We start from the raw sequence: 14618 nt of genomic DNA, 5'->3' as shown, positions 1-14618 counted from the left end.
TTCGAGTAAATTGTTGCAAGAGGTGTGCGATCTGTTGGGTACCAAGAAGGTGCGTACCTCCCCGTACCACCCGCAGACAGACGGGATGGTGGAGAGACTTCATAAAACTTTGACTTCCATGCTGTGCCAGCAGGTGTGTGAGGCACATGTAGATTGGGACCTGCAGGTCCCGGGGGTCCTTGCCGCGTATAGAATGGCCCCCCATGCAGCTACGGGGTTTTCCCCATTCTATTTGATGTACGGTCGGGAAGCTGACCCGCCAATGGAAACGCAACTTGGCCTGTCCGCTCCACGAAATAATTCTAAATTGGCAGAACATATTAAGTTTAATATTCACAAGCTGACAGAGGCGAGGGAGGCCGCACGGCTTAATTCGCGGGCTCGCCAAATTGCTAATGAACGGTTGCGGGCACGGAAGGTGTCCATGCACGAATGGAAACCAGGTGACAGGGCCTGGCTGCATTGCCCTCAGGCACCCTTGGCTACGTCGCCTAAATTGTTGAGACCGTGGAGGGGACCCGTGGAGGTCGTGCGCGTTGCACGGCCCCAGTGCGTTCAGATAAAGTGGGGAAAGCGCCGTTGGTACGTTCACCCCTCCCGACTGAAACTGTTCTCGCCTCCATATGGCCTCCCCTTGTGTCGTGAGGGCCGAGCGTGTGACGTGACCGGCGACCCACAGGGGGAAATGTCTCTGCCTGATCCACACGTATTTTCGCCTGATCTGCTCCCAGGTGTCTCGGAACTGACAGCTGCCGACCACCGGCGGCCGGATCTCCGCGGCGGGGCCGGCCCTTTCAGGCCCGTTCCGCGCCGTCTGGAGCAGCCGGAACCGCCGGACGGTCGTCAGTGTCCCGCCCCATACGACGGACCAGCCAGACGGACTCGCGCCAGGTCGCGCTACTTTGCGTGATCCGCCTCGTGAGGAGTCGGGGCAGTTGGAGCGCCTCGTCACTGCGTGTAGTCGCAGGGACGCTGGGCGCGTTCGTTTTCTGGAATTCGCTTGTATTGTGTTGTTGTTGACTTTTCTTGTGTTCGTTGTCAATTTGTACATAGTTCTTGTTGTTGTTGTTGTTATGTTACGGGGCACACTGGGGGGTTACGGGTTTTTTTTTTGTGTTGTTTTGGTTGTCGTCTTATCGTTGCGGTTGGTTGTTGTTAGCAGCCGGGCCGGCTGCGAGCTATGTGGGAGGGGGTGATGTAGTGGTGATACGCGCTGGGGGTGTACGTCGTGTGCCAGCGCGTATGTACGTGGGTGTGTGTGGTGACGCGCGCTGACGGGGAGGAGCAGGCGTCAGCGCGCGGGTGGGGGTAGTGCTGCTGATTGGCTGGGTGCCGGCGACGCGCTGAGAGGGAGTGATCGGGTGGCAGCGCGGTGTGATTGGTCGAGGAGTGGAAACACGCGCTGGGCGGAAACGGATCGTAGAGATAGCGCGTGGTGATTGGGTAACTGAGGAGCGGTGCCGACGTTGAGGTCCGCATCCGCTCCGTCTCCCGGGAGGAAGGGATATATAAGGTGATGCACAGAGGAGTAGGGGGAGGAAGTGGAACCATCTAGGAATGAAGACGAAGGTGCAGAGATAGAGCCCGGAGAGGAGAGTAATGTAGAGTAATGGAGAGTAATGTACAAGGTGTAGCCAGAGAGAGAGAAAGGTCTACACGAGCCGAGTAATGCATACGGTGTAGCCAGAGAGAGTATAAGGTCTACACGAGCCGAGTAATGCATACGGTGTAGCCAGAGAGAGTATAAGGTCTACACGAGATAGGTACTGAAGAGTGTGTAGCCGGAGATGTAAGGTCTACACGAGACGGGTACTGAAGAGTGTGTAGCCAGATGTGTAAAGTCTACACGAGACGAGTAAAGAGTGTAGCCGAGGCGCAGAGTCTACACGAGACGAGAGAAGAGTGTAGCCGAGGCGCGGAGTCTACACGAGGCACAGAGAGCCAGCAGCACAGAATCTACGGGAGTCGAGAGAAGTGTGGAGCGGAGAGAAGAGGTCACGAGTTGTACCGTTGTATGGTGACCGTACTGTGAAGAAGAGAGGCCACGCGTTGTATCGTTGCAAGTCAAGATTTAATAAAAGAAGTGTGTTCCCGTCAAAGGAGTTTCCTGCCGTCATTTCCAATACTTCATAAGCAAGAACACTTCCTCATCACAAGTAATTCAAGCGAAACAATACCCACCATTTTTGGACAACCTAGTTGTCATTTAGACGGATGCATGATCCTAGAAGGAGGGAATTCCAATATTTACTCAGAAACATCCGTGAAGAATATTCATAACCAAAATGCATTTGATCAAGGAAATCCAGTGATTCTTACTCATGTTTAATTGAGGATATTGCTGAATCTTATCGCCAAATTTAATCAAAATTATACTGCTGGTGTCATGCATGGTATGAAGCGTACATTTGGACGTCGTGCAGCACTGGTCTATGCCCTTTGTGAGACAATGGTTCACGGAAAAAGATATCACAGAACTGATTCACGTAATATCATCAAGTTACTTCATATCCACACCAGGGGGGCCGCACTATCCGACTTGCCCTACAACAGGAAGACAATTGGTTGTATAACAGTCATAGCAGTATTATTAATTTTCATTTTACATGCTTTTATGCCGACCCCTTGCATGCCAACGTGATTTTTTGCATTGTGTTTCCCTCCATACAAAATATGTAATGCTGTCAATCACTCTTTGTGTGTGACTTTTGTTTTTCTCATATTTATATTCACCAAACTTTCGTGCCTTGTTCCATTATTGAATATTTCTCAATTCTATTGCGATAGCTAAGCTTCATTGAAATCACAAAACAGAAAATTGTTGTTAATTCACAAAAGAGCATCATGCTGTCAGAAGTGGGATTCAAACCCACGCCTCCAGGGGAGACTGCGACATGAACGCAGCGCCTTAGACCGCTCGGCCATCCTGACTGTGGCATGGTGTCACTAGAGGCTAATTTTAATCCATTCTCAGCAATCGATCCACGTGGTTCATGTGAAATAAACATTCCAATTATTTATCTAAGTGTAGTGGTGATGCGCGCTGGTGGTAGGGATCGTGGGGTAGCGCGTGGTGATTGGCTGTGTGTTGGTGACGCGCGCTGACGGTGAGGGATCGTAGGTCAGCGCGGGGTCATGGGTTATGTGATGGTGATTGGCTGTGTGTTGGTGACGCGCGCTGACAGTGATGGATCGTGTGGCAGCGCGTGGTGATTGGTTATGTGCGCTGACACAAGAAGGGATCGAGTGGCAGCGCGTGATGATTGGTCGGCTAGGGTGGGTGCTCACATCGCGGTCCGCATAGGCTCCGTCTCCTTGGAGCGGAGGGCTATATAAGGCGGTGCGCGCGGGCGCTCGGGGAGAAGTTGGTGACCAGTGAAGACGGAAGACGGAGGAGGAAGAGATTGGGCCCTGAGACACCTAGTCCCGCTGTCCTTGTAAGGACCGGGGCCCTGTGTGGCTCAGAGGCGGGACCTTGGGACCCGGGGGCCGGACGTCCGTGTGAGGACCGGGCCGCGGGACCCAGTGGTCGTGATCCGTACCCAAGCTGGGGTGGGTCTAGAGGTTCCCCCGGATGCTACGGGGCTGGAATGCCCGTGTGTGTGTAGCCGGGTGGAACGGGTAGCGTGAGCTGTAGATACCACATGTGTCAGGTGGAACGTGTAGTGTGAGCTGTAGATACCACACGTGTCAGGTGGAACGTGTAGCGTGAGTTGTAGTGACAACGCGTGTTATTGTGACAACCCAAGTGTGAATAAAGTGTGCTACCCGTCAAGTGGTCTCCCGCCGTAGTTTACTATACTACATAAGCAAGAACACTTCCTCATCACAAGTGATTCAAGCGAAACAATACCCACCATTTTTGGACAACCTAGTTGTCATTTAGACGGATGCATGATCCTAGAAGGAGGGAATTCCAATATTTACTCAGAAACATCCGTGAAGAATATTCATAACCAAGATGCATTTGATCAAGGAAATCCAGTGATTCTTACTCATGTTTAATTGAGGGTATTGCTGAATCGTATCGCCAAATTGAATAGAAATTATACTGCTGGTGTCATGCATGGTATGAAGCGTACATTTGGACTTCGTGCAGCGCTGGTCTATGCCCTGTGTCAGACAATGGTTCACGGAAAAAGATATCACAGAACTGATTCACGTAACATGATCAAGTTACTTCATATCCACACCAGGGGGGCCGCACTATCTGACCTGCCCTACAACAGGAAGACAATTGGTTGTATAACAGTCATCGCAGTATTATTAATTTTCATTTTACATGTTTTATGCCGACCCCTTGCATACCAACGTGATTTTTTGCATTGTGTTTCCCTCCATACAAAATATGTAATGCTCTCAATCACTCTTTGTGTGTGACTTTTTTTTTCTCATATTTATATTTCACCAAACATTCCTGCCTTGTTCCATTATCGAATATTTCTCAATTCAATTGCGATAGCTAAGTTTCATTGAAATCACAAAACAGAAAATGTTGTTAATTCACAAAAGAGCATCATGCTGTCAGAAGTGGGATTCGAACCCACGCCTCCAGGGGAGACTGCGACCTGAACGCAGCGCCTTAGACCGCTCGGCCATCCTGACTGTGGCATGGTGTCACTAGAGGCTAATTTTAATCCATTCTCAGCAATCGATCCACGTGGTTCATGTGAAATAAACATTCCAATTATTTATCTAAGAAAGAACACTTCCTCATCACAAGTGATTCAAGCGAAACAATACCCACCATTTTTGGACAACCTAGTTGTCATTTAGACGGATGCATGATATTAGAAGGAGGGAATTCCAATATTTACTCAGAAACATCCGTGAAGAATATTCAAAACCAAGATGCATTTGATCAAGGAAATCCAGTGATTCTTACTCATGTTTAATTGAGGGTATTGCTGAATCTTATCGCCAAATTGAATCGAAATTATACTGCTGGTGTCATGCATGGTATGAAGCGTACATTTGGACTTCGTGTAGCGCTGGTCTATGCCCTTTGTGAGACAATGGTTCACGGAAAAATATATCACAGAACTGATTCACGTAACATCATCAAGTTACTTCATATCCACACCAGGCGGGCCGCACTATCCGACCTGCCCTACAACAGGAAGACAATTGGTTGTATAACAGTCATAGCAGTGTTATTCATTTTCATTTTACATGTTTTATGCCGACCCCTTGCATACCAACGTGATTTTTTGCATTGTGTTTCCCTCCATACAAAATATGTAATGCTCTCAATCACTCTTTGTGTGTGACTTTTGTTTTTCTCATATTTATATTCACCAAACTTTCCTGCCTTGTTCCATTATCGAATATTTCTGATTTCTATTGCGATAGCTAAGCTTCATTGAAATCACAAAACAGAAAATTGTTGTTAATTCACAAAAGAGCATCATGCTGTCAGAAGTGGGATTCGAACCCACACCTCCAGGGGAGACTGCGACCTGAACGCAGCGCCTTAGACCGCTCGGCCATCCTGACTGTGGCATGGTGCCAATAGAGGCTAATTTTAATCCATTCTCAGCAATCGATCCACGTGGTTCATGTGAAATAAACATTCCAATTATTTATCTAAGTGTAATGTAGTAACTCGGCGGGAGACGACTTCACGGGTAACACACTCTTTATTTTACCAAACTCGTTCACAGGTGACTAACACCCACTCAGCTACTCGGGTGACTAACACCCACTTAGCTACTCGGTGACTAACACCCACTTGGTTACTCGGATGACTAACACCCACTTAGCTACTCGGTGACTAACACCCTCTTAGCTACCCTGGCGACTAACGCCCTCTTAGCTACCCTGGCGACTAACGCCCACTGAGCTATTCTGGCGACTAACGCCCACTGAGCTACTCGGGTGACTAACACCCTCTGAGCTACCCTGGCTACTAACGCCCTCTTAGCTACCCTGGCGACTAACGCCCACTGAGCTATTCTGGCGACTAACGCCCACTGAGCTACTCGGGTGACTAACACCCTCTTAGCTACCCTGGCGACTAACGCCCTCTTAGCTACCCTGGCGACTAACGCCCACTGAGCTATTCTGGCGACTAACGCCCACTGAGCTACTCGGGTGACAAACACCCACTTAGTATCTCGGGTGACAAACACCCACTTAGTATCTCGGGTGACAAACACCCACTTAGCTACCCTGGCGACTAACGCCCACTGAGCTACTCGGGTGACCAACACCCACTTAGCTACTCGGCGACTAACGCCCACTGAGCTACTCGGGTGACCAACACCCACTTAGCTACCCTGGCGACTAACGCCCACTGAGCTACTCGGGACACTCCCTGCCCGGGGTGTCCGTCTTGACTGTGGGTCCCCAGCCCGACCCACGTGGGCGTCGGACCCCGGGTCCCACAGTCTCGCCTCCGAGCCACACAGGGCCCCGGTCCCCACAAGGACGGCGGGACTAGGGGTCTCGGGGCACTAGGTCTTCAGCTCCGTCTTCTGGTCTTCAACTGGGTAACTCTCCCCGAGTGCTCTCGCGCGTCCTTCTTTATACCCCACCTGCGGACGTCGCTGCAAGCACCCATCCTATTCGACCAATCACTGGGCGCTGGCTACGATCCTGTTTTCCCACATCTCAGCGTGCCTCAGCACCCACGCCGCGCCGCCCCGTCATCTGTCACTCCCGGCGCGCGCGTCCACACCACGCCCACAACGCGTGCCCAACCCCGCACCCCGCGCCGCCCCGTGATCCATCACTGTCACAGTCGGCGCACGTCAACACCACCACTACATCACCCCCTACCACATAGCTCGCAGCCGACCCGGCTGCTATAAAAATATACAAACCCCCCTGTGTGCCCCGTAACACAACACAACAACAAGAACAACAACTAACGTAACAACACAACACAACGCGAACACTACCATCCGCAACCATCAACCAATGCCACCGCGACAACAGAACAATATATACAATCCGGCGAGTGACAATAGCAATGTGTATGCAGAAAGAAAAATAAATGGAATTATTTTTTTTTTTTTTTTTCTCTCTCGACTCGTGCAGCGTCCCATTCTTTCCGAGCGTCCCTACAACGGGACATTACCCCGGCAGAGGGGAACACCGGGCGAGCTCGGTGTCGAAAAAAAATGTCTTCATGAAAATTGTTGTGCCCTAGCCCGAGTCCGCCTTGCCGGTCCGTCGTACGGCACCAGACGCGGTTGAACGTCCGGTGGTGCCGGCAGTTCAGGAAGACATTTGCCAGGCATCGAGGACCCGTGCGTGCCGCGGGGTTCAGGTTCCCGACGGTCAGCAGCCGTCAAGCCCGAGGCACCTGGGGGTGGGTCAGGTGGAGACACGTGAGGAGCAGCCTGCGACACCTCCCTCCCCAAGTCGACGGTCACATCACACGCCCGGTCGTTACGGCACAGAACGGGGTCACACGGTGCCGCATAGGGCTTCAGTCGGGAGGGGTGCACGTACCAACGGCGTTTTTCCCATTTAATCTGTATACTCTGGGGTCGTGCAACCCGCACAATTTCCACCGGTCCCCTCCAAGGTCTCAACAATTTGGGGGACGTAGCCAACGGTGCATGTGGACAATGCAGCCAGGCCTTATCGCCTGGTTTCCAATCATGCGTATGCACCCTCCGCCCATGCAATCTCTCGTTCGCGATTTGCCGAGACCGCGAATTCAACCTCGCCGCCTCCCGCGCTTCAGTCAATTTGGCGATATTAAATTTGATGTGGTCTGCCAATTTTGATTTTGCACGTGGCTGGGAAATCCCCAGTTGGACGTCCATGGCCGGATCGGCCTCCCGCCCATACATAAGAAAAAATGGGGAAAACCCCATCGCCGCATGAGGGGCCATTCGATAGGCCGCGAGTACCCCCGGCACCTGTAAGTCCCAATCAACCTGATCGTCGCAGACCTGTTGGCACAGCATAGACGTAATCGTCCTGTTCAGACGCTCAACCATCCCGTCAGTCTGCGGGTGGTAGGGGGAAGTACGCACTTTCTTTGTACCCAACAGGTCGCACACCTCGCGCAACAAAACGCTCGAAAAATTCTTTCCTTGATCCGTCAGCAAGCGTTCGGGGGCGCCCTTGTCCAAAACATAACCCTGGACGAAGGCGTCCGCCACCGCTGCAGCCGACTGGTTGGCGAGTGGCCATGCCATGGGCCATCGGGTGAAGTATTCTACGCCAACCAGCAGGAACCTATTTCCCCTCGGTGTAGCAGGAAAGGGCCCCAAGATGTCCAATGCAACCAATTCGTTTGTGCGCGAAACTTGAATGGATTGCAGCGGTGGATTAGCTGCCAATGGTGGCGGTTTTCTTTTGGCGCACCCTACGCATCCCTTAAGAATGTTCGCCACGTCGTTACCCATCCCCGGCCAATAATAGTCTCGCTGGATTAGGGCGAGCGTTTTGTGAAAACCCAGATGCATGAGCCGTTCATGAGCTGCCAGAACGACCCTACCCCGCATAGCAACAGGCACAACGAGCACGTGACGCCGGGACATGTTGTCCCACTTCATCAAAAGGCCCTGTCTGCACACCCAGGAACCGACCCGCGCATCCCCTACCTCGGGAGCGCCAACTTTTCGACGTAGCGTAAGTAGGGAGCTGTCGGACATTTGGAGACGGCCCCACTCAATGAGGGGCAACGACAACAGCGAATCCCTCCCCGTGGGAGCGTCGACTCCCAATTGCACTTTGGACAAGTTAGCAGAACCGGCACACAACGAGTCCAACCACTCTGTCCCCTCGTCACTTGGAGGATGCGACTCGACAGTGAAATCTGCTTGAGCCACGAGCCGTTCCTCAACGGGTAGCGGCGCGGCGTGAGCCAGCACCGTTCCCTGCGCAATTACGGCCGGCCGCGAGCCCGTATTCAGGACCATTACGAACGGCTCACTGTCCCCTCTCACCATGGTTTGAGCAACCGCTAAGTCGAGGCCCCTTCTGGCCCTGTTAGACGGCCCCAACAGCACCCCCTGTGCCTCCGCACCCACCTCGAGTGGTTTCCTCAACCGAAGGGGTACCAACATTTGCGATCCCGGGGGCACCCGTACAGTCTGAGTTGCCAGCGCCTGCACCGTCGCACAAACCGTGCGTATTTTGGTAGGGCTCGTCAAGAACGCAACCCGCCGACCTGACGGAAGCTCAATGCAGGCCTGATCTATGAGAATTTTGATGGGCATTTTGGACAAAAAGTCCGTACCTAGCAAACAGGGAACGGCCAGCGATGATGATACAAAAATAGGGCCTGCCAATTTGATGTCACCAATGCAAATAGTCGCCCGAATCTGGCCGATGATCCCCAGGGATCCCCCATTCGCCGCATAAAATGGCACGTCCACTGGCAGAAGGGGTCTACTTTGGACGGGAAGAATGTTATAAATAAGGTCCGAAATGATAGTGGCCGACGCACCCGTGTCCACAAGCACCCGGACCTCAACCCCGTCATTAAACCCCGTTACCACGGACGACCCGGCCGACGCAGCCACTATCCTGTGGGCCAATTCGGACCATTCGACTGCTTGCGGGCCGTGTACGGACCCCCCTCGCCGAAATGAACCCCCGGCACCCAGCCGCGAACCCCCCACCGCCAAGCGGCGACCCGAATGTGCCGTGTTTGTGGACCGAGCGTGTGAGGTGCCGCGACTTGCCGGGTTTTGTTGGGATGACTTGTGGGCCTGGTCGTCGTCCCGACGTGGTCCTGTGGCGCGCTGACGCGGGGCCCGGCACCCGGCTGCGACGTGACCCCGAAGGCCGCAGTTGTAGCAGACGACGAGGGACGTCGTAGGTTTCGGTTGCTCCAGCTTGCGGGATGAACGTGTGGGCGAACGACCTCCCGTTCTCCACTCCCCCGGACGCGATGCAGCGAAGGCCTGCTCCTGATCCGCAGCTGGCTGAGGTTCGGCGATCGTGGCGGCCAGTGCCGCGTTCCCCGCCCATTTGCAGACGACCCCCGGCTTGCGTTTGAGGACCTCGTACGCGTGAATGCTCGTGGCGATCGCCAGGGAGCAGATATCCATTTCGTCCGCCACATTGATGGGGACCCCCAACTCGTGGGCCAACGCCAGCAGCTGCTCCGTCACCATGGCGTCCTTCCCCTCCTTGTCCATGCGGGGAAAAGCTGCGTCCGCCAAGGCGAGCAGCGCCGTGCGATAGGCGAGCGTCGTTTCTCCAGCCACCTTTCGCCGATCGTAGAACTGGTGGCGACAGGTGGAGGGCGGTCCGAACACCTTCGCCATCAGGTGTAGTGCGGCCTGGAGCGTAGAGCGGGACGACCTTGCAGCAGATGTGAAGGCTGCAAGCGCGTCGTCGTCGAGCATCGCTGGCAACGCACGCAGGGCAGTGGTGTCGGACCACCCCGACATCTCCTGATGAGCGAGGAACCTTCGTTGGAAGGCTCCCCAGTCGCCCCCATCCGCCTTGAACGCCGACAGCGCGGGCAATCTTTGCTGGAGGACCCGATCGTCGTCGACGTCGGAGAGATTTTCCCGCGCTCCGCTGTAGTTGTGTAAAATGTCGGCTCGGTCGTCAGGCGCAAAATGGAGAGCTCCGGCGCGCGCTGATGACGTGGGCTGCGCTGAGCGGAGGTCTCCGGCCACGTGGTGTCCGTGCTTCCCGCCAATCGATGGCGGCCCCTCAAAAACGGCGGCAACTTCCAGACTTTTGGCGCGAAGCGCCTTTTGGCGGGATCCCTCCAACCTCGCTTTCTCCACCAACCCCGCAGCCGTTTTTTCGCTCGCCGGAACGGAGATGTCCGCCAAGACAGCGGCGGCGGCGAGTAGCAACTCCGCCAACCTGGAGTGTGCGTCTTGGAGGCTGGTGTCGGAGGCGAGCGGAGCGTCGGCCATCACCGCGAAGTGCTGCATCGGCGGCAACTCCTCGTCCTCTCCTCCCGAGGTTGGTGTCCCCGGTACGCCGTCGTCTTCCCGACCTCGCTCGTGGGTACGGGTAGTCTTCCTCGTGTCCATTCTTCTTGAAGACAGGTTTACTTCTGACGCCAGTTGTAATGTAGTAACTCGGCGGGAGACGACTTCACGGGTAACACACTCTTTATTTTACCAAACTCGTTCACAGGTGACTAACACCCACTCAGCTACTCGGGTGACTAACACCCACTTAGCTACTCGGTGACTAACACCCACTTGGTTACTCGGGTGACTAACACCCACTTAGCTACTCGGTGACTAACACCCTCTTAGCTACCCTGGCGACTAACGCCCTCTTAGCTACCCTGGCGACTAACGCCCACTGAGCTATTCTGGCGACTAACGCCCACTGAGCTACTCGGGTGACTAACACCCTCTTAGCTACCCTGGCGACTAACGCCCTCTTAGCTACCCTGGCGACTAACGCCCACTGAGCTATTCTGGCGACTAACGCCCACTGAGCTACTCGGGTGACTAACACCCTCTTAGCTACCCTGGCGACTAACGCCCTCTTAGCTACCCTGGCGACTAACGCCCACTGAGCTATTCTGGCGACTAACGCCCACTGAGCTACTCGGGTGACAAACACCCACTTAGTATCTCGGGTGACAAACACCCACTTAGTATCTCGGGTGACAAACACCCACTTAGCTACCCTGGCGACTAACGCCCACTGAGCTACTCGGGTGACCAACACCCACTTAGCTACTCGGCGACTAACGCCCACTGAGCTACTCGGGTGACCAACACCCACTTAGCTACCCTGGCGACTAACGCCCACTGAGCTACTCGGGACACTCCCTGCCCGGGGTGTCCGTCTTGACTGTGGGTCCCCAGCCCGACCCACGTGGGCGTCGGACCCCGGGTCCCACAGTCTCGCCTCCGAGCCACACAGGGCCCCGGTCCCCACAAGGACGGCGGGACTAGGGGTCTCGGGGCACTAGGTCTTCAGCTCCGTCTTCTGGTCTTCAACTGGGTAACTCTCCCCGAGTGCTCTCGCGCGTCCCACTTTATACCCCACCTGCGGACGTCGCTGCAAGCACCCATACTATTCGACCAATCACTGGGCGCTGGCTACGATCCTGTTTTCCCACATCTCAGCGTGCCTCAGCACCCACGCCGCGCCGCCCCGTCATCTGTCACTCCCGGCGCGCGCGTCCACACCACGCCCACAACGCGTGCCCAACCCCGCACCCCGCGCCGCCCCGTGATCCATCACTGTCACAGTCGGCGCACGTCAACACCACCACTACATAAGCAAGAACACTTCCTCATCACAAGTGATTCAAGCGAAACAATACCCACCATTTTTGGACAACCAAGTTGTCATTTAGACGGATGCATGATCCTAGAAGGAGGGAATTCCAATATTTACTCAGAAACATCCGTGAAGAATATTCATCACCAAGATGCATTTGATCAAGGAAATCCAGTGATTCTTACTCATGTTTAATTGAGGATATTGCTGAATCTTATCGCCAAATTTAATCGAAATTATACTGCTGGTGTCATGCATGGTATGAAGCGTAGATTTGGACGACGTGCAGCGCTAGTCTATGCCCTTTGTGAGACAATGGTTCACGGAAAAAGATATCACAGAACTGATTCACGTAATATCATCAAGTTACTTCATATCCACACCAGGGGGGGCGCACTATCTGACCTGCCCGACAACAGGAAGACAATTGGTTGTATAACAGTCATAGCAGTATTATTACTTTTCATTTTACATGTTTTTATGCCGACCCCTTGCATACCTACGTGATTTTTTGCATTGTGTTTCCCTCCATACAAAATATGTAATGCTCTCAATCACTCTTTGTGTGTGACTTTTGTTTTTCTCATATTTATATCCACCAAACTGTCCTGCCTTGTTCCATTATCGAATATTTCTCAATTCTATTGCGATAGCTAAGCTTCATTGAAATCACAAAACAGAAAATTGTTGTTAATTCAAAAAAGAGCATCATGCTGTCAGAAGTGGGATTCGAACCCACGCCTACAGGGGAGACTGCGACCTGAACGCAGCGCCTTAGACCACTCGGCCATCCTGACTGTGGCATGGCGTCACTAGAGGCTAATTTTAATCCATTCTCAGCAATCGATCCACGTGGTTCATGTGAAATAAACATTCCAATTATTTATCTAAGCAAGAACACTTCCTCATCACAAGTGATTCAAGCGAAACAATACCCACCATTTTTGGACAACCAAGTTGTCATTTAGACGGATGCATGATCCTAGAAGGAGGGAATTCCAATATTTACTCAGAAACATCCGTGAAGAATATTCATAACCAAGATGCATTTGATCAAGGAAATCCAGTGATTCTTACTCATGTTTAATTGAGGGTATTGCTGAATCGTATCGCCAAATTGAATCGAAATTATACTGCTGGTGTCATGCATGGTATGAAGCGTACATTTGGACTTCGTGCAGCGCTGGTCTATGCCCTTGGTGAGACAATGGTTCACGGAAAAAGATATCACAGAACTGATTCACGTAACATCATCAAGTTATTCATATCCACACCAGGGGGGCCGCACTATCTGACCTGCCCGACAACAGGAAGACAATTGGTTGTATAACAGTCATAGCAGTATTATTACTTTTCATTTTACATGTTTTTATGCCGACCCCTTGCATACCAACGTGATTTTTTGCATTGTGTTTCCCTCCATACAAAATATGTAATGCTCTCAATCACTCTTTGTGTGTGACTTTTGTTTTTCTCATATTTATATCCACCAAACTTTCCTGCCTTGTTCCATTATCGAATATTTCTCAATTCTATTGCGATAGCTAAGTTTCATTGAAATCACAAAACAGAAAATGTTGTTAATTCACAAAAGAGCATCATGCTGTCAGAAGTGTGATTCGAACCCACGCCTCGATGGGAGACTGCGACCTGAACGCAGCGCCTTAGACCACTCGGCCATCCTGATTGTGGCATGGTGTCTCTAGAGGCTAATTTTAATCCATTCTCAGCAATCGATCCACGTGGTTCATGTGAAATAAACATTCCAATTATTTATCTAAGCAAGAACACTTCCTCATCACAAGTGATTCAAGCGAAACAATACCCACCATTTTTGGACAACCAAGTTGTCATTTAGACGGATGCATGATCCTAGAAGGAGGGAATTCCAATATTTACTCAGAAACATCCGTGAAGAATATTCATAACCAAGATGCATTTGATCAAGGAAATCCAGTGATTCTTACTCATGTTTAATTGAGGATATTGCTGAATCTTATCGCCAAATTGAATCGAAATTATACTGCTGGTGTCATGCATGGTATGAAGCGTACATTTGGACTTCGTGCAGCGCTGGTCTATGCCCTTTGTGAGACAATGGTTGACGGAAAAAGATATCACAGAACTGAATCACGTAACATCATCAAGTTATTCATATCCACACCAGGGGGGCCGCACAATCTGACCTGCCCTACAACAGGAAGACAATTGGTTGTATAACAGTCATAGCAGTATTATTAATTTTCATTTTACATGTTTTTATGCCGACCCCTTGCATACCAACGTGATTTTTTGCATTGTTTCCCTCCATACAAAATATGTAATGCTCTCAATCACTCTTTGTGTGTGACTTTTGTTTTTCTCATATTTATATCCACCAAACTTTCTTTCCTTGTTCCATTATCGAATATTTCTCAATTCTATTGCGATAGCTA

At 52.0% G+C, this 14618-nt stretch overlaps 4 non-coding genes across 4 annotated transcripts; all 4 read right to left on the bottom strand.

Moving 5' to 3' along the window:
* Positions 1-2848: 2848 nt before the first annotated feature.
* Positions 2849-2931, bottom strand: TRNAM-CAU (transfer RNA methionine (anticodon CAU)). Its single transcript has one exon. It is a non-coding gene; the product is annotated as a tRNA-Met (tRNA).
* Positions 2932-4522: 1591 nt separating this feature from the next.
* Positions 4523-4605, bottom strand: TRNAL-CAG (transfer RNA leucine (anticodon CAG)). The gene has a single exon. It is a non-coding gene; the product is annotated as a tRNA-Leu (tRNA).
* An 808-nt stretch (positions 4606-5413) lies between these two features.
* Positions 5414-5496, bottom strand: TRNAL-CAG (transfer RNA leucine (anticodon CAG)). The gene has a single exon. It is a non-coding gene; the product is annotated as a tRNA-Leu (tRNA).
* A 7401-nt stretch (positions 5497-12897) lies between these two features.
* On the bottom strand, positions 12898-12980 carry TRNAL-CAG (transfer RNA leucine (anticodon CAG)). Its single transcript has one exon. It is a non-coding gene; the product is annotated as a tRNA-Leu (tRNA).
* Positions 12981-14618: the final 1638 nt, after the last annotated feature.

The sequence above is a fragment of the Lampetra fluviatilis genome, chromosome 24 (genome assembly GCF_964198595.1).
Source record: "Lampetra fluviatilis chromosome 24, kcLamFluv1.1, whole genome shotgun sequence".
NCBI lineage: Eukaryota > Metazoa > Chordata > Hyperoartia > Petromyzontiformes > Petromyzontidae > Lampetra > Lampetra fluviatilis.
The sequence above is the reverse complement of the archived record's forward strand: the minus strand, read 5'-3'. Positions and strand labels throughout refer to the sequence as shown.